The sequence below is a fragment of the Herpailurus yagouaroundi genome, unplaced genomic scaffold, assembly GCF_014898765.1.
Source record: "Herpailurus yagouaroundi ecotype Mexico unplaced genomic scaffold, PumYag 220, whole genome shotgun sequence".
Lineage (NCBI taxonomy): Eukaryota > Metazoa > Chordata > Mammalia > Carnivora > Felidae > Herpailurus > Herpailurus yagouaroundi.
In genome coordinates this window covers 3,803,215-3,822,340 of record NW_024412451.1, presented here as the reverse complement: position 1 = coordinate 3,822,340, position 19,126 = coordinate 3,803,215, and the positions used below count along the sequence as shown (strand labels likewise).

The 19,126-nt window shown below is 52.0% G+C and overlaps 1 long non-coding RNA gene across 3 annotated transcripts; it reads right to left on the bottom strand.

Moving 5' to 3' along the window:
• Window positions 1-10,633: 10,633 nt before the first annotated feature.
• On the bottom strand, window positions 10,634-19,120 carry LOC121018681 (uncharacterized). Of its 3 annotated transcripts, none has more exons than XR_005785282.1 (3): window positions 17,386-19,120; window positions 16,679-16,879; window positions 10,634-10,965 (listed from the first exon to the last, which is right to left on the bottom strand). It is a non-coding gene; the product is annotated as an uncharacterized LOC121018681 (long non-coding RNA). The 3 variants fall into 3 exon arrangements; XR_005785283.1 differs by lacking the exon at window positions 10,634-10,965 and adding an exon at window positions 16,073-16,113; XR_005785281.1 differs by lacking the exon at window positions 10,634-10,965 and having other exon boundaries at window positions 16,145-16,879.
• Window positions 19,121-19,126: the final 6 nt, after the last annotated feature.

Below are 19,126 nucleotides of genomic sequence, written 5' to 3'. Positions count from 1 at the left end.
TTATTTTTGTTTGCCCCACCCGTGCCCTAGACCTTTGTTTAATTTTTAAATTTTTTTTTTTTTTTTTTTTTTTTTTTTTTGCAACTGCTGATTTTGATGTAATTTCCGACTTAAGTGGAAGTGGCAAGGAGAATACAAGTAACTCCCGTGTGCCTTTCGCCCAGATTCACGCACCATTGCATTTGCCCCCTGTGCTGGGCTTTCTTTAATATGCGCCCACTATATGCCTGGGGCGGGGGGGGGGGGGGACGCGGCAGGTAATCAATCAGGGTTCTCTAGAAAAACAGGACCGATAGGACAAAGAGGGGGCGCCTGGCTGGCTCAGTCACTAGAGCATATGACTCTTGACCTCGGGGTTGTAAGCTTGAGCCCATGTTGGGTGTACAGATGGCTTAAAAAAAAAAAAAAAAGAATAAAATCTTCCAAAAGAATTGGACAGGAGCGCCTGGGGGGCTCCGTGGGTGAAGCGTCTGACTCTTGATTTTGACTCAGGTGGTGATCCGACCGGTTCACGAGTTCGAGCCCCGCATCCGGCTCCGCGCCGGCAGTGAGGAGCCTGCTTGGGATATTCTCTCTCTCTCTCTCTGCCCCTCCCCCACTCTCTCTCTCGGAATAAATTTTTAAAAACAGGATAAAGAAACAGGGGGGAGGGGAGGCAGAGAGAGAGTGAGGCAAGGAAGGAGGAAGAGAGGGATATTTGTCTTAAGAAATCGGTTCCTGGAGGGGCGCCTGGGTGGCTCAGTGGGTTGAGCATCTGACTTCCGTTCAGGTCACGAGCTCGTGGTTTGTGGGTTTGAGCCCCACATCAGGCTCTGGGCTGACAGCTCAGAGCCTGGAGCCTGCTTCGGATTCTGTGTCTCGTTCTCTCTCTGCCCCTCCCCCATTTGTGTTCTGTCTGTCTCTCTGTGTCTCTCAAAAATAAAGAAAAATGTAAAAAAATAAAATAAAATAAAAAAGAAATTGGTTCCTGGAATTGTGGGAGCTGGCAAGCCATGGGAACCTGATACAAAAGTTCTGCGTGTGTGTGTGTGTGTGTGTGTGTGTAGATATAGATATATATAGATCTATATCTTCGCCCTTTTCTCTGAATCACTAGAGAGTGAGCTAGAAACCCCATGCCTCTTTACCACAGAGCGAGTAGGAAATATAGTACTGATATAATCTGCAGCTCATGTTCAAATGTCATCAACTGTTCCAATAAGGTGCTTTTGTCACAATTTTTTCTTTTATTTATTTTGAGAGAGAGAAAGTGAGCAGGAGAGGGGCAGAGAGAGAGGGAGAGAGAAAATCCCAAGCAGGCCGAGCGCGGGGCTTGATCCCATGACTGTGAGATCATCACTTTAGCTTTCTGAATAATGTTTTTGTGAATACATTTGAAAGCACCTATTTCCCCTCCTTTCAACAGCTTAATAAATCCATTCTTGGGGCGCCTGGGTGGCGCAGTCGGTTGAGCGTCCGACTTCAGCCAGGTCACGATTTCGCGAGATCTCGCGTGATCTTGCGTGAGTTCGAGCCCCGCGTCGGGCTCTGGGCTGATGGCTTGGAGCCTGGAGCCTGTTTCCGATTCTGTGTCTCCCTCTCTCTCTGCCCCTCCCCCGTTCATGCTCTGTCTCTCTCGGTCCCAAAAATAAATAAACGTTGAAAAAAAAAATTTAAAAAAAATAAAAAATAAAAAATAATAATAAATCCATTCTTGGCTTGAAATCTGTTTACTTAATCATTCGCCTATTGGGATTAGGTGGTTTCTGACGCTTTTGTTCAGACCACAGTGAGCACCCTCAGACATAATAATAAAAAACAAAAAAAAAACCACAACCTAATAGAAAAATGGGCCAGGGTGCCTGGGTGGCTCAGTCCGTTAAGGGTCCGACTTCAGCTCAGGTCACGATCTCACGGTTCATGGGTTCGAGCCCCGCGTCGGGCTCTGTGCTGATGGCTCAGAGCCTGGAGCCTGCTTGGGATTCTGTGTCTCCCTCTCTCTCTCTGCCCCTCCCCTGCCTGCTCTCTGTCTCTCAAAAATAAAGAAATGCTAAAAAAAAGTTGTTTTTGTGAATAAAAAAATTAAATTGAAACGCCCAGAGTCTAAGAGACCCCCAAAAACAAACCACCAGAGTCCAGAGTCAAAGCTAAGCAGCAAGGGTCATTTATTGCAGGTTCAAACCTGGACCTCTGCGCCCCTGTTGCCGGTGACGCCAAGAGGCCCTGAGAGAGGTTTTTACACCCCTTTTATAGACAGGTACAAACAATTCATGGGGAAATCAGGAATTTCCACAGTTACAGAGCTGCGATTGGTTGGTGTTTAAAGTTGGACACTTAACAGTATTCGATTGGTTCCTGCCTTTAGGTCAGACCACAACCGGGGGTACGGGTATCACAATGATTGATCAGGAATACACGGATGTGCCAAGCAACAATGATTGATCAGGAGTACACGGATGTGCCAAGTAACAATGGTTGATCAAGAATATACGGATGTGCCAGGCAATAATGATTGATCAGGAATACATGGGCGCGCCAAGCAATTGTACAGTAGCGGAACAAGCTGGTTAAGCTTGGTTACGTTTCAGTTTCCCATAACTTAAGCTTTTAAGTTTCAATTTTCTCAGGCCTCTCAAAATAAAATCTTTTTTTATTTATTTATTTATTTTTTCAATGTTTATTTATTTTGGGGACAGAGAGAGACAGAGCATGAACGGGGGAGGGGCAGAGAGAGAGGGAGACACAGAATCGGAAACAGGCTCCAGGCTCTGAGCCATCAGCCCAGAGCCCGACGCGGGGCTCGAACTCACGGACTGCTAGATCGTGACCTGGCTGAAGTCGGATGCTTAACCGACTGCGCCACCCAGGCGCCCCAAAATAAAATCTTTAAAACAATTTTTAAGTCCCATGTTACTCTGAATCTGCATTTCCTACTACCCGTCTGAAGCTGGCCGGGCCGAGCATGGGGCTGCAGCCACCACACCACGGACAACAGCCACTGGTGGCCAGCCACCACCCTGCTAGCTGTCACAGGAAGCCCAGAGCCAGACAGATGCTGGCCTTGTGTACGGGGGCTCCTCAGCGGTGGCCACGGGATCTTCTGAGGCAGGATGTGGTGGGCCCAGCCCCAGCAGTGGTTGGGCCCACACGACCTTCTAACCCTGGAAACCAGATGGTGACAGGAAGTACCAAGGGGAAGCTGGGAGAAAGCAGCCGGAGGACACATCAGACAGAGGTCCTCTTCTCGGTGGAAAACACCAACAAGAACAACAACAGGGGCGCCTGGGGGGGCTCGGGTCATGATCTCGCGGTTCGCGAGTTCGAGCCCCGTGTCGGGCCCTGTGCTGACGGCTCAGAGCCTGGAACCTGCTGCGGATTCTGCGTCTCCTTCTCTCTCTGCCCCTCCCCCACTCACACTCGCGCTCGCTCTCTCTCTCAAAAATCAATAAACATTAGAAAATATTTTTTAATATATAAAAATGCACGGGGGCGCCTGGGTGGCGCAGTCGGTTAAGCGTCCGACTTCAGCCAGGTCACGATCTCGCGGTCCGTGAGTTCGTGCCCCGCGTCAGGCTCTGGGCTGATGGCTCGGAGCCTGGAGCCTGTTTCCGATTCTGTGTCTCCCTCTCTCTCTCTGCCCCTCCCCCGTTCATGCTCTGTCTCTGTCTGTCCCATAAATAAATAAAAACGTTGAAAAAAAAATTTAAAAAAAAATGCACGGATACAAAGCGAATGGGTATCTCTGATCCTAAAATGCCGGTTTTAAGATCTTTTTTAATTGTTTATTAATTTATTTTGAACCCAATAGGACAAAACCCATTTTTGGGGGCGTGCCATCCTGGGAGCGTTGACAAAAACACCGTGTGGGGTAACCACCGCTGCAAATGAGACCCGGCCCGGAACAGTCTCGTCCCCCGCCCCCCACCCCAGAAAATTCCCTCAGGGGCCTCTTTGCAGCCAGCCCCTCCCCCACCTGTAACCCCTGGCAACCGCCGCGCTAGTCTCCGTCACCAGATTGGCCTTTTCCAGAATGTCCTATAAACGGAATCATACCATACGCAGCTTTCTGAATCTGACTCCTCCCCCTCAGCCTCATACGTTTACAACTCATCCCTGTCGCTGTGTGGGTCGCAGAAGTCCCCTTTAATTGTTGAGTGGCACTCCATCCTCCCACGACTCTTGATCTCAGGGTGGTGAGTTCGAGCCCCGCGTGGGGCGGAGAGACTCCGGACAAATAAAATCTTTAAAAGGTTTCACTGCTGCAGGGTGTCCGGGGAGCTAGGAGCCGGACTGCTGGGTGATGTGGTTAATGTGTGTTTTTATTTTATTTTATTTTTAATTTTTTTAACGTTCATTTATTATTGAGAGACAGACACACAGCGTGAGCAGGGGAGGGGTAGACAGAGGTGGGGACACAGAATCCGAAGCAGGCCCCAGGCTCTGAGCTGTCGGCACAGAGCCCGATGTGGGGCTCGAACCCACAAACCGTGAGATCATGACCTGAGCCATTGCCCAACCGACTGAGCCACCCAGGCGCCCCTGTGTGTTTCAATTTTATAAGAAACCCGCTGTATTCATTTTCTGTTGCCACGAACGACCACCAACTGGGTGGCTTAAAGCGACAGCAGTGTATTGTCTCCCGGGCATGGAGGTCAGAAGCCTGAAATCAGGGTGAGGGCAGGGCAGGGCCTCGCCTCCCGTAGGGGCAGGAGAGGATTCACCCCTGCCTCCTGTAGCTTCTGGCGGCTCCAGATACTCCTGGCTCTTGTGGCCGCGTCCAGCCTCGGCCTCTGTCTTCACCTGGCCTCTGTTCTGTCTTTTGTCTCCCTGTCTTTTTTTAATGTTTATTTATTTTGAGAGAGAGCGAGAGAGGGTGTGCACTGGAGAGGGGCAGAGAGAGAGAATCTCGGGCAGGCTCCCGGCCCAGAGCCCAGAGCCCAGCGCGGGGCTCGAACCCACGAGCGAGATCATGACCTGAGCCGAAGTCGGACGCTCAACCGACTGAGCCACCCAGGCGCCCCATTTATCCACCTTTACCACCAATTTTAATCCCCTTACTCCCCAAAGTACACCAAGTGCTGGACTCAAGCCTCATGGGGGAAAACTGGTCAAGTTTCCTGTTCTGCCCTCACTCCGCCCGGGCCGTCGCCCTGTGGAGGTGTTTTAAGCCTTGCCCTTTGTCGGGTCTGTGTTTGGTCACGGGTGCACGCGCTTTGTCTTAAGTTTATTTATTTATTTTTTTAAATTTTTTTTTTTAACGTTTATTTATTTTTGAGGCAGAGAGAGACAGAGCATGAACGGGGGAGGGGTAGAGAGAGAGGGAGACACAGAATCGGAAGCAGGTTCCAGGCTCCGAGCCGTCAGCCCAGAGCCCGATGCGGGGCTCGAACCCACGGACCGCGAGATCATGGCCTGAGCCGAAGTCGGGCGCTTCACCGACTGAGCCACCCAGGCGCCCCAAGTTTATTTATTTTTAAGTAACCTCTCCACTCGACATGAGACTCGATCTCACAACCCTGAGATCAAGAATCGCCCACTCCTCCAACCCAGCCAGCCAGGTGCCCCTTGTGGGAAGGTGGGGGGTGGGGGGGTACACATTTGCAATCGGCTGAAAATCTGATATGAAGGCGGAGCTATTTTCTCCCCCCCCACACACACACACACCCACAAAAAAAGACCAAGTGAAGAATGGGGAAAAAAATAGGGGCGCCTGGGTGGCTCAGTCGGTTAAGCATCCGACTTCGACTCAGGTCATGATCACCCGGTTCATGGGTTCGAGCCCCACATCGGGCTCCGTGCTGACACCTTGGAGCCTGGAGCCAGCTTCGGATTCTCTGTCTCCCTCTCTCTCTGTCCCCCTCCCATTTGTTCTTTATCTCTCTCTCAAAATAAATAAATAAATAAATAAATAAATAAATAAATAAATAAATAATTTAAAAATATATATATGAAGAAAATGAAAATAGGACAAGATCTGGAGACGATCGCAATTTTGCCTGAGTTTCCCCCAAAGCGGTGATTTGACAGGTAGTTTATGCGGGGGGCGATCACGGGCAGCAGGAGTGAGGAAGTACAGACCAGAGACCAGAGAAGGGAGAAAGGCCGTTAAAGGGTGTGTTAACGCCCACCGGTTGGGGGCAACCGGGGCTTGGTCCTGCTGGGGACCCTGCTGGGGACCCTGCGAGGAACCAGGCAGAACAGACCTCGGGATCTTCCCACCGAAGGGGGGACGGGGTGGGCATTGATGTCATCACCTGCTGCCCCCTTTGAGGCGGGGTCGCCCCAACCCCTCCCACTTCGGGGGCTGCACCTGGGGTCCAAATAAGTCCAGCGATGCCAGAAAAAAGCCACAAGGAGACACCTCAGTGCCGAGCTGAGAGGCTGACCAGGTGCCGGAAACTGTCAGTCCCCGCGGGTGAACCCAGGCGGGGAGAGGCACCTGCGCTGTCTCCTCCCCCCACCCCCCCAACCCCGGATGCCCCTTGACAATTTCTTTTTTAACCAGGAAATTGTCTCTGCTCTGGCCAGACGCTGTAATTCACTTTCTGTCCGCGGCTTTTTTTGTGGGTGGTTTTTTTTTTTTTTTTTTTTGGTTTTTTTTTTCTGACGAACAGAAATCAGTTTCTCTGCCTCACCTCTAAATCAATGCTCAAAGAAAACTAGTGTAAAACCGTCAAGTTTAAAGAGCACTGAATTGTTACCTTTTCTGAAGCGCAAAATTGTCGGCATCCCCAGGAGGCTCCAACCTGTCGGTCTGGCTTGGAAGAAACTCTCCCCAATGAAGTGGAGCTAATAAGGCATGTAAAACAAGCATCCTAAATATCCGTGGAGAACCAAGAGAGGATATTGAAAATCTGAAGCAAGAAGAGGAAGTTATGAAGTAGAACCTAACCGGAGACAAGGGACATGAACGATATAATTACTGAAATAAAGAACTTAATAGGTGAGTCGAATGGCCGAATGGATACAGCTAAAGAATGAGTGAGCGAGCTGGAAATACTGTCCCCAAAGGCCTCCATGTGGGACAGAGAGGGAAACCCTAAGGAAAAATTAAGGTCTATGGATATAAGGAACAGTTCGAGGGGCACCTGGCCGGCTCAGTCGGTTGAGCATCTGACTTTGGCTCGGGTCATGAGCTCCTGGTTCATGGGTTCAAGCCCCGCGTCGGGCTCTGGGCTGACCGCTCGGAGCCTGGAGCCTGCTTCGGATTCTGGGTCTCCCTCTTTCTCTGCCCCTCCCCCACTCCTGCTCTGTCTCTCTCTCTCTCTCTCTCTCTCTCAAAAATAAAGAAACATTAAAACCAAATAAAAAATAATAATAAAATTTTTTTGAAGCATTCAGAATTCATGGAGGTCTTTGCCGTCAGATAAACCTTTGTATGTGACTGGCCATGTTTCTGACCTCCCCTCCCCCATCCCATCCACTTCTGTAAAACGAGGAGAAGAATGTTTAGTGCGCAGGGTTATTGTCAAAATATCATGACCGAATGGGAAACGCCTTAGTAGAATAAAGCTTTTTATTATTCTTATTTTTTTAAGAGAGAGAGTGTGTGAGCGGGGGAGAAGGGCAGAGGGAGACAAAGAAAATCTTAAATGGTTTTTTTTTTTATGTTTTATTTTCTATTTGAGAGACCGCGAGCAGGGGAGGGGCAGAGAGATAGAGACAGAACCCGAAGCAGGCTCCAGGCTCCGAGCGGTGAGCAGAGAGCCCGATGCGGGGCTCAAACTCACGAGCAATGAGCTCCGTGACCTGAGCCAAAGTCGGACGCTCAACCGACTGAGCCGCCCAGGGGCCCCCATAATAAAGCTTTCGAAATGACTATAATGCTTGTGGCAACTGAGTGAAGCTAAGGATGCCAAACTGAAGACACCTAGTCTCCTGTTAAATCCAATACGTGTACCACTGAGTTCCTATGTGCTATTTTTCACGACTTTATTAAAGTATAATCGATGTGCCACACACAGCACGTATCGAGAACGAGGTAGGAAGGTGACACCCCCCGCCACAAGCAAGTTAACAAACATTTCCATAGTGCCCAGAAGGTTCTTTGCAGTTCTTTGTAATCTAGCCCTCCCTCTACCCTCTGCCCTCAGGAAACCACTGATCTGCCTTCTGTCGTAACAGATCGGTTTGAATTTCCTAGAATTTCACGTAAGTGGAAGGGTAAGGTGGGAGGTGATTTCTCTTGCCCGGTGTCTTTCACGTGGTGTAATGTTCCGTTTCCAATTCCTTTTTCTTGCAAAGCTGTATTCCACTGTTCGGTGGGAGAGGCAGAAACATGCCCCCGGGGTCTCCATGCCCCTGTAACTGACCCCCTCCAACAAAAACCCTGGACACCAAGGCTCAGGGGAGCCTCCCTGGTTGGCAAAGGCTCCAGGTGGGCGGCCGCGTGACCTCGCTAGGAAAAGCGAGCGCTGTCCATACGACTCCGTGGGGACAGACAACTGGAAGCTCACGCCTGGTCTCTCCTGGAGGCCGCGTGCCCACCTTTCCCCTCGGCTGACGTTAATCTCTCTCCTTTCGCTCCGATAAATCACAAGTGTGATTCTAACAGCTCCTCTGGGTTCCGTGAGCCCTTCTGGTGAGTCGCCAAACATGAAAGTCGTCTCGGGGACGTGCAACAGACGCACCTGTCTGGGTGCTTCTCAGCAACCGCGCCTCTCGGAATTTTCCAGAGTGTCCATTGGTTTCCATCTTTAGCTTTCTTTCCACTTCCCAAACCCAGATTCCACCCGCCTCCAGCTGTCCATTTGATGACCACACTCCACGCTTCCCAGTTCTTACTTTGCCTCTCCCCCTATCTAATTGCACACCACCTTCCTGTCCCTTTCTCAGAAACGTTGTCCCCTCTTGGGGCGCCTGGGTGGCTCATTGGGTCGAGCACCCGACTCTTGATTTTTGACTCAGGTCATGATCCCGGGGTCGTGGGATCGAGCCCCATGGCAGGCTCCGTGCGGAGCGTGGAGCCCACTTGGAATTCTCTCTCTCCCTCTCTCTGCCCTCTGCCCCTCCCCCGCTCACACTCACTCTCTCTCTAAAGTTTAAAAAAAGCAAAGAATCTTTTTCCGCTCTCTTCTTGTTGCGTTTCCTCCTCCTTCAGTCACCCCGAACGTCAGCGTTTCCTTCTCTCCATCCCTCTTCTCCCAGCCCGTGTCCACTGGGTCCCCGTCTTCCCCACTCGGTGCCATGGTCTGTCAGTGTGGCTCCTCCCCATCTCTCTCTGTCCCCCCATCACCCAGCCTTTGGGGGACTCTCCACCCCCTCTGTCCTTCTCTCTCTTGGTGTCTCTGAGATGCTTTCAAGGTAACTCAAGCCCCTCAACTTCATCTCCTCAGATGGGTCATCGGTCCTGCCTCATTTTTTCTTTTAATGTTTATTTATCTATTTTTAGAGAGTGGGGGAGGGGCAGAGAGCGAGAGACAGAGAGAGAGACTACCAACCAGGCTCCGTGCTGTCAGTGTGGAGCCCAACATGGGGCTCGATCCCATGAACGATGAGATTCGTCAGAACCTGAGCCGAGGTCAAGAGTCGGACGCTCAGGGGCGCCTGGGTGGCTCAGTCGGTGGAGCGTCCGACTTCGGCTCAGGTCACGATCTCACGGTTCATGGGTTCGAGCCCCACGTCGGGCTCTGCTCTGACAGCTCGGAGCCTGGAGCCCGCTTCGGATTCTGTGTCTCCCTCTCTCTCTTCCTCTCTCCCGCTCACGTTCTGTCTCTCTTTCTTGCTCAAAAATAAATAAACATTAAGTATTTTGAAAAAAAAAAAAAAAAAGAGTTGGACACTCAACTGACTGAGCCGCTCAGGTGCCCCTGTCCTCCCTCCTTTCTTTTGCCATGTTCGGCCCCCCCTGTCTTTTCTCCCCCGTCTCCCCCCCTTTCCCCCCCCCCCCCGCGCCCCAACCTCACAGTCCCCGTCCTTCCCAACCTCCCAAGGGTTCTGTCTCTCTCTCGGGACTTCTCTCCCTGCATTTGTCTCCATGTTTCCGTCTCTGCATCTCTTGACGTCTCTTTGTGCCCAGATGTCTCAGTGCCGGCTCAGGTTCCGCCGCTGCGCCCCCCCCCCCCCCCCCTCACCGTCCCCCCCTGTCGCTTCCCTCTCTCTCAGCGTCCCTGCCCGTGCCCCCTGCCTGACAATCTGCCTTGAGAGTTGACAGAATGACAAGCCACCTCTTCTCTCTGGACAAAAACCACATTCGCTTCTTTTTATCACAGCGAAGTGCGGGCGTCAGCACGTAATCAAACAGAAAACAGAGAACATGAAACACTCTCCTCTCGGTCCTTCTCAGGCTCAGGGCAAGCACGTCCTAAGCGTTCTATGCTGCTTCTGTCCCCTACCAGCAAGGACACTTTTCAGTCCCCCACAGTCCTGAGCCCCAGGCCTCCTGGGGCAGCGGGGACAGGCAACAAGGAGCTCGCTCAGGCTCTGAGCATTGCTCTGCAAGAGAAGGGGCTGGGGCCCCTAGAGAGCTCAGTCGGTTGAGCGTCCGACTTCAGCTCAGGTCATGTGCACACGGTTCGTGGGTTCGAGCCCCGTGTCGGGCTCTGTGCTGATGGCTTGGAGCCCGGAACCTGCTTCGGATTCTGGGTCTCCCTCTCTCTCTCCGCCCCTCCCCGACTCATGCTCTATCTCTCTGTCTCTCAAAAATAAGTAAACATTAAAAAAAATTTTTTTAAGAATCATCATCCTAATAAAAGAATAGGCTCACAGTTGTCCTTTAGTGTCACAAGTAAAACAAACAAACAGACAAACAAAAAATTGGCCTCCAATCGGTATCCTCTCTCATGGTCCTGTGGATGGACTTCCGGGCACTTCTCACCTGGAGCTTCTTGAGGTCGGCTGGAGCTGTGCTCATCTGAAGGCCCAACCGGGCCGGACGTCCCAGGTGACCCGCTCGCACGGTTGGCCGTCGATTCTGGCCGTCGAGTGGGGGCATAGCTGGGATTTTCAACCAGAGAGCCTACGCGCGGGCTCTCCATATGGTTTGGGCTGAGAAGCAAAGCCAGCAGTGACATGGGGCGCAGGTTAGAGTCAGATCACATGGCTTTCAGCTTCCCACCTACGCACCCCCCCCCCAACACGCACACTTTTTGCTCTGTAAATTACTCCTCAGCCTCTAGGGCACAATGTGAACATTTATGCCTTTTATACCCTCCCTGCCCGCACGGCCATCCTTTGATTCCCAGTTTCAGGTTTGAGCCCAGCGCCCAGGTCATCCACCCCCCATCCACCCCCTCATCCTATGGTGACGTGGGACATGGGACATGACCACCCGTGCAGATCCAGTAACCCTTCACAAGCCTTCGTTCCGTCCGCCTCGTCTCCTTGGAAGGAATGTGTCTCCCACCCCTTTATAGCAAGAGGCTGTGCAACTTGCTTGGCCAGTGGGATGAAGGCACACAGACCACAGAGGCTTGAGACGCACCATTGCAGTTGGGCTCACACCTCTGCCATTACTATGAGAAGAATATTCCTGGGATAGGCCGTTGGTCCCAAGCACTGGATGCACCTGCTGGGGCCAGCCAGGATCAGCCCAGCCACAAACACCTGAGGGAGCCCAGCCAAGATCAGCAAGCCATCCAACCATGAGCAGCCCCAGGCAGTCCAGCTCCATGGGACCCCGGTCAGTCGTACAGAAGTCAGCTAGGATCAGCAGAGCCTTCCGGCCACAATCAGCTGACCCCCGGATGCACCCGCTAAATAAACATCCGTATGTGTACATCACATGCAGATTTGGGTTATTCTCGGACCAGAGTAAACGGATACATTAGCAGCAGTATAGCCGTGAGTCCGTCATCACTACATGATTGCAGTGTGACTAAGTGATAAAGAATTGTACCCAGAACCAGATGTGAAATGTACATGCCCCGGGGGGCGCCTGGGGGGCCCCGTCGGTTAAGCATCTGACTTCAGGTCACCGTCTCGAGGTTCGCATCGGGCTCTGCACTGACGGCGTGGAGCCTGCTTGGGATTCTCTCTCCCTCTCTCTCTCTCTCTCTCTGCCCCTCCCCCCCACTCACACGCTCTCACACTTTCTCTCTAAATAAATAAATAAATATATATATATATATATTTGAAATGTACATGACCCAGAAGGCTAAAGACAGTTTTACAACTACGTAAGTTTCAGGATGATGTAGCTGGAGGGGGAGTGGGTTTAAAAGGCTCATGCTCGGGACTTTCCGTGACTTGGCTGGAGTTCACCAAGCTTTTTTTTTTCTTTTCCCAGAGGCTAGCTGACTTGTAACATTGCAACAGAACAAATGCAGAAGCAACTATAAGAACCCAGTTGTCTTCTATTGAGCCAGACGTTAAATATTCTCGGAAATGTAAAGTGATATCACTCTTCTCATTACTTTTTTTTTTTTTAATTTTGGAAAATACAGCATTTTTCATTCGAAATGTTATTTATGTTGGGGCGCCTTGGTGGCTCGGCTGGTGAAGTGTCCGACTTTGGCTCAGGTCATGATCTCACGGCTTGTGGGTTCGAGCCCCTCATCGGGCTCTGTGCTGACAGCTCAGAGCCTGGAGCCTGCTTCGGAATCTGTGTCTCCCTCTCTCTCTGCCCCTCCCCGGCTCGTGCTCTGTCTCTCTCTCTTGAAAATAAACTCTTAAAAATTTTTAATAAAATAAAATGTTATTTATGTTAAAACGCAATGAGTTTCCAAATGTCCATCAGCAGACGAATGGATGAACAAAATGTGACACAACGTGCATTCAGTGGAATATCACTCGGCCTTAAAAAGGATGGAAATTCTGATACACAATACAACGTGGATGAAACTTGACAACGTGATGCTAAGTGAAATGAGACAGGGGCGCCTGGGTGGCGCAGTCGGTTAAGCGTCCGACTTCAGCCAGGTCACGATCTCGCACTCCGTGAGTTCGAGCCCCGCGTCGGGCTCTGGGCTGATGGCTCGGAGCCTGGAGCCTGTTTCCGATTCTGTGTCTCCCTCTCTCTCTGCCCCTCCCCCGTTCATGCTCTGTCTCTCTCTGTCCCAAAAATAAATAAACGTTGAAAAAAAAATTTAAAGAAATGAGACTGGCACTCATATTGTTCGACTGCACTTAAATGAGGCACAGAGAAGAGGTAAATTCACAGAGACAGAAAGAATAGAGGTTGCCTGGAGTGGGAGAGGTGGGGAAATGGAGAGTATTGTTTGATACAAAGTTTCAGTTTGGGGAAATGAAAACATTCTGGAAACCCCGTGGCAGTGACGGTCCCACAACAAGGTGAATGTATTTCATGCCACTAACTGCACACCTAAAATATAGGACATGGCACATTTTATGTCCTGAAATCATTGTTTGCACTATATGCTAACGAACTTGGATGCAAATTTTAAGAAATAAAAAATTAAAAAAAAATTTTTAAATAAAAATAAAGAAATGGCCCCCCAAAATGTAGTTTTTACATTTCTTCTGGCCAAAGCAGGTGGGCGCCCTCTGGTGGGAGTACAGGGTATCGGTTGGCGGCGCAAAATTTCTCCGGAATTTTCAATTCTGAAGAGGGAGGCAGATGTGAGGCAGCTGATATGAGGACTTTATTTCAGCAGATCAACTTTAAACCCTGAACTATGCCTCTTGTCGTGCACATTCACTCACACACACGCACGTGCGCACACACAATTACAGACACAACGAGACCCTTGCAAACGCACACAGACACGATCACACATACAAAAAAACTCTCCCAAAGACCCACATAGGTACACACACAGAGGGACACAAGGGCGCCTGGGTGGCTCAGTCAGCTAAGCTTCCCGACTCTTGATTTCAGCTCAGGTCTTGATCTGAGGGCCATGAGTTCAAGCCCTGCCCTGGGCGTAAAGCCTACTAAGAAAAACAAACAAACAAAGAAACAAACAACAACAAAAACAAGGAGACACGGACACACGGACAGTCACTTACACACATGACACTGAAAACAGCGTATGATTAACAAAGGGGACTTAGTAGACCAGCGCCGTTCTCTATTTTTAAAAAATCGTAATGGAAAATGAGTTTCTTCCCAAAGCCATTAAATAAACGTTGAACAAGTAATTAAGATGAATCTCGGTTGGGCAGCATGCCCGACTTGAGGTCCACAATCCCTTAGCTGAAGTCCTTGGGGACAGACGCCTTTCGGAACTCAGAAGTGTTCCAATTTTAGAAAGGCGATTCTGAGCAAATGCCACATTTTATGTAACACTCCCAGGGGTCTGAGGCAGCCCCCTCCCCACCAGACATGTTAATATATTTGCAGCAACACCCGTGAAAGTTCACACCAACGGAGATAAATAAATAATAATAAATAAATAATAATTTATAATAAAGAAAGAAAGAAAGAAAGTTTAACCCCAAATCGGTATGGAAAGATCATCTTTCCCTTCAACAAATTTACGAATTAGCGCCAGTCCAGAATTAAAAAAAAAAAAAGTAAGTAACTCCTATCAGTTGATTTGCCACCATGTGAGACTGCGCCCAAACTACCCCCACCCCCCCAAAGAAACTGTTTCGGTTGTCACGGCTTTTTGGAATTCGGGACACGGGACCCTCCTCGCAGGCCCCTGGAACGTGCACGTACAAATGTTTCTGCCGTGATTGTGAATCTTGGATCCCGGCCAGGGTAGGCTTCCGGGAGGACGGCGACGCTTTGGCGCCCCCTCCTGGAAGTTCCAGCCCTTGCAGTTCGGCTGCAGCGGGGAGGTCTACGGCCTTGGGCCTGACCCAGCGATGGGTCGCGATTGGCCCAACCGTTTAGAGTAATCCCGCCTTCTCGCGCCAGGGCGTGATGGAACCCAAGCCTCAACCAACCGCACCTGACGGCCCCTGGCACAGGCGGGGGGGGGGGGGGGGGGAGGTCCAGGTTTGTCATGTGACCTGCACCGATCCCACCAAGTTGAAAGAAAGCCCTCCAGCCCACCAGGAGGGGCGAGGCCTCCCTCTCTCCCAGGGATGGGAATGAGTTCCCAGGTGCCTCCGTCCGTGGGCACCCTGCAAAGCCCCTTGGGGGTGAGGCTGCCCCTAAGCCCCGAAAGAACTAGAAACACTGTAGGTCCCTGTGGTGGCCACCCAAGGGTGCTGCTCGGCTCTCCCTTTAAGAGACCCTGCTGCGGGGGCGCCTGGGTGGCTCAGTCGGTTGAGTGTCCGACTTCCGCCCAGGTCCTGACCTCGCAGTTCGGGAGTTCGAGCCTCGCATCCGGCTCTGTGCTGTCGGTGCAGAGCCTGCTTCGGGTCCTCAGTCCCCTTCTCTCTCTGCCTCTCCCCACGCATGTGCGTGCATGCTCACACCTCCCCCACCTCCTCAAAAACCACCCCGCCCCCAGACTTTCTCCCTCTAGTCCAGTCCCTCCTCCCCTCCTTTTTCACAGCGATCAGATCAATGGAGGTGGTAATGACCGCACAACACCGGACTTCATGCCCTGAAGTTTACACTTTTAAACGGTTCAAGAGGCGCCTGGGTGGCTCAGCTGGTTAAGCGCCACGCTCTTGATTCTGGCTCAGGTCATGATCTTGCGGTTCCTGAGATTGAGTCCCCACGTCCGGCTCTGGGCTGACAGTATGGGAACCTGCCTGGGGTTCTCTCGCTCCCTCTCTCTCTCTCTGCCCCTTCCCCGCTCTTTCTCTTTCTCAAAAATAAACTTCAAAAATATATGCTCCAGAGGCCCGGGCGGCTCAGTCAGTTAGGTGTCCGACTTGATTTCGGCTCAGGTCATAATCTCACAGTTTGTGAGATTGAACGTCATACGAGGCTCTAGACTGACAGTTCGGGAACCAGCGTAAGACTCTCTCTCTCTCTCCACCCCCTCCCTTTGGCTCGTGCTCTCTAAAATAAATTAAAAATTTTTTCAACAGAAAGAAAGAAAGAGAAAGAAAGAAAGAAAGAAAGAAAGAAAGAAAGAGGAAGAGAGAGAGAGAACGGAAGGAAGGAAGGAGACTTGTAGACCAGAGAAATTTCAGTGGTTTGCCTAAGAAGCTGAACAAAAGAAGGGCGCCTGGGTGGCTCAGTCGGTGAAGCATCCGACTTCGGCTCAGGTCATGGTCTCACGGTCTGTGGGTTCGAACCCCGCGTAGGGCTCAGTGCTGACAGCTCAGAGCCTGGAGCCTGCTTCGGCTTCTGTGTCTCCCTCTCTCTCCGCCCCTCCCCTGCTCACGCTATTAAAACAACAACAACACAATTTTAAAATAAAATGGCTCAAGTGGTAACTTTTATGCTATGTGGATTTCACACACACACTAAGATTTTGACCACCCACGTTTCCTCCAGGCCACTACCTTGTTCTAGCCACTGTCTCTCACCTGAACCATGGCCGTGGCCTCCTCCCTGGGCCCCAGCTTCCACCCTCGCGCCCCCTACAGTTTCTTCCCACGCGGCAATCAGAGGGTCCCGTTAACACCTAAGCGGGCTCTGTCCCTCCTCAGCTCAAGAACTTTCCATGGTTCTACCTCATTCAAAGTAAAAGCCAAAGACCTCACGGTGGGTCTTTGAGGTTCTGTACAATCTGCCCCCATTCTCTCTCTCTCTCTCTCTCTCTCTCTCTCTCTCTCTCTCTTACTCTTGCCCCCCTTCCTGCTCTCTCCTTCACTCACTCTGCGCACTCCCTGGCTTCTTCATGGTTCCTTGAACCGGCCAAGCACCTGAGCCTCAGGGCTATCGCACTTGTCGTTCCCATGTCCTGGAACACTCTTCCCGCCAGAGATCTGTATGCCCGGCCCTTACCTCTTTGGCATCTGCCCAGGAATCAGCAACTCCATTACTCCCTGTCACCCTGATTATCTTCGTCCGCTGTGCTTCTTGTTAACAGACATAACGTGTATTTAAGTCACTCGTCATGCTTCTCGTCTGTCTCTCCAGCAATAGGTCAGCTCCCTCGAAAGCAGGAAGCTTTGCCTGTTTTGTTCACCGCTGTGACCCAGGTGCCTAGAATAAGGCCTGGCACAGAGTAAATGCTCAGTAAGTGTTTGTTAAGTGCAAAATTAAGAGACAGTGACCAAAAGAGAGACTGAGAGATAAGGAAGACAAACAAAGATAGGAGAGGAGATGGGGCACTGGGGGGCTGAGCTGGGGAAGAAATGAGAAGGGGGGAGGGGGAGGAGGGGGGTGTTGGGGCAGGACGGGGAGGGGGGAAGCAAGGAGAGGGAGGGAGGAGACACAGAGAGCGAGCTGGGGCGGAAAGCGACAGAGACTCAAGAGAGTGAGTCAGAGAGAGCACCGAGTGAGGGACAGAGGCAGAGACAACACTGAGAGATGGCAGGGAGAGACAGGGAGGCAGGGACGGAAGGGGGAGAGAGCAGGGTGGCGCGAGGGAGACACAGAGACAGGAAGAGAAACCGAGGAATGGGGAGCAACGGAGCTGGGAGAAGAGGGCAGGAAGCCAGAGAGCCGAGAGGGTTCAGAGGTGCAGAGGGTCCCCACCTCCAACTCACCACTTGCTGGCGTCCAGAGCTCTGGGGCGACTTGACATCCCTCGGGATCCAAGCTGTGGTTTTTTTAATCCCCGAGGGACAGAGGCGGGTGGAGAGAAGGAACGTGTGATGCCGTTTGAAAGGCTTTGGATCACTGGTTTATTTACTCTGGAAGTACTATCATCGTCTTCGTTTCACAGGACCAGGAAGGTTGAGTAACCTGCCCAAGGTCACACAGCTAGGGAGAGGAAGCGCTGGAACTTGGATCTGGGCATCTTGGCTCCACGGTCAGTGCCCTATGCTTAACCATAAAGGGGTGCTGGGTCCCTGAGTTCCCCTTCGGTTTGGAGACACCCTCTGGGAAGTGGTGCTGGACGGATAGAAGGGAAGAAACGAGGGACACGGAAGGACCGACATTCTCAGCCCAGTCCATATCCACTGATGTCCCAGCCTGAGGGAGGAGGTGCAGTTTCACTCCCCTGGGAAAGTCTCCAGTTCAAAGGAGGAGGCTAGACAAGAAAACCACTACCTGCGTATAGGGTCCAATGCCCTGCCCAGAGCCCGGCCTCAGTGCTCTGCGGGGAGGGGACGGATTCAACCACTTCTGACTCTTTCGGCAGGCCTGGAATTTCTCTGCCTCGGTCCACCAGCAGCACTGCAGACCAGAGAGGTTGTACGAATCTTTAAAGGCAGCACAGTACTGGCTAACTTCCTCTGTGATTTCCAGGGAGGCACAGGCCCACCACCACCCCTGTCCACCCTCAGCTCTCAGACCCCGGGAAGAAGGCCTCACGCCCTCCCAGCAGCAATCCTGACATCTCAGGGGGACTCAGCCTCTCTGCCTGACGCTATAATCACACTAATCCCAATCCCCGAAGACCCCAATGCTTGTGCGAAACCATCCACCTCTCCCCTCATCTGTGCTGGAACAGGAGGGCGGACTTGTCTGCTTCTCTACAGAGGCACTTGTCTTCTGCCCCAAGCGTACACCAAACTGCGAAGTCCTTCACACGGTCTGACCTTCAACTGCTCTGTTGCAGATAAGCCTCTTCTCCCCACCCCAAAGGCTAAGTGTTGGCGATGGGAAAAGAAAAACACACCCGCCCAGGTCAAGGGAGAGCCCACCCGACCCACCCAGGGCAAAAGACACGAGGATCGGACGCCAGGAAGGCCTTCCCCTTACAAACTCGAAAAGAGAGACATCTGGAAAACAATACAACAAACACAGCACCAGGCACTTGGGGCTGGAGTTTATTGCAGGGGGGACATACGGACACGGAGATTCAGAGAGGAGGAGGGCGGGTTGTGGGCTCTGTGCTCAGAATCCCATGGAGGGGGTCAGAAGGCAGAGGTCAGGAGAGGGTCTGCCAGATGGTGGAGGACCCCGGTCTGATGGCAGAGGAGCCTGATGGCGGAGAAGCCTGACGGCAGAGGAGCGAGGCCCCAAGCCAGCTCCCCTTCGCTCCCCATTCTTCAGGATGACGACTCCGGAGACGCTGGGCGATGTCGTGAAGACGGAACCCGGGCCCGACCGGGTACGGAGCATCCGCCGCGGGGGCGCCGGCCTCTCGAGGGCCGGAGATCCAGCAGGGGGTGGAAGGGACGGCTACCCGGGTCCTCGCCCCCCCGCGGCCTCCGGCCTCTCTCTGGGTGTCTGGCGGTGGTTCGGGCGGCGGCTGTGGTCGCTGTGGCGGCGGCGGCGGCGGCTGCGCGGCAGCTCGAGCTGGGGTCGCGGCCCGCCGGGGGCTCCCAGGAGGCAGGA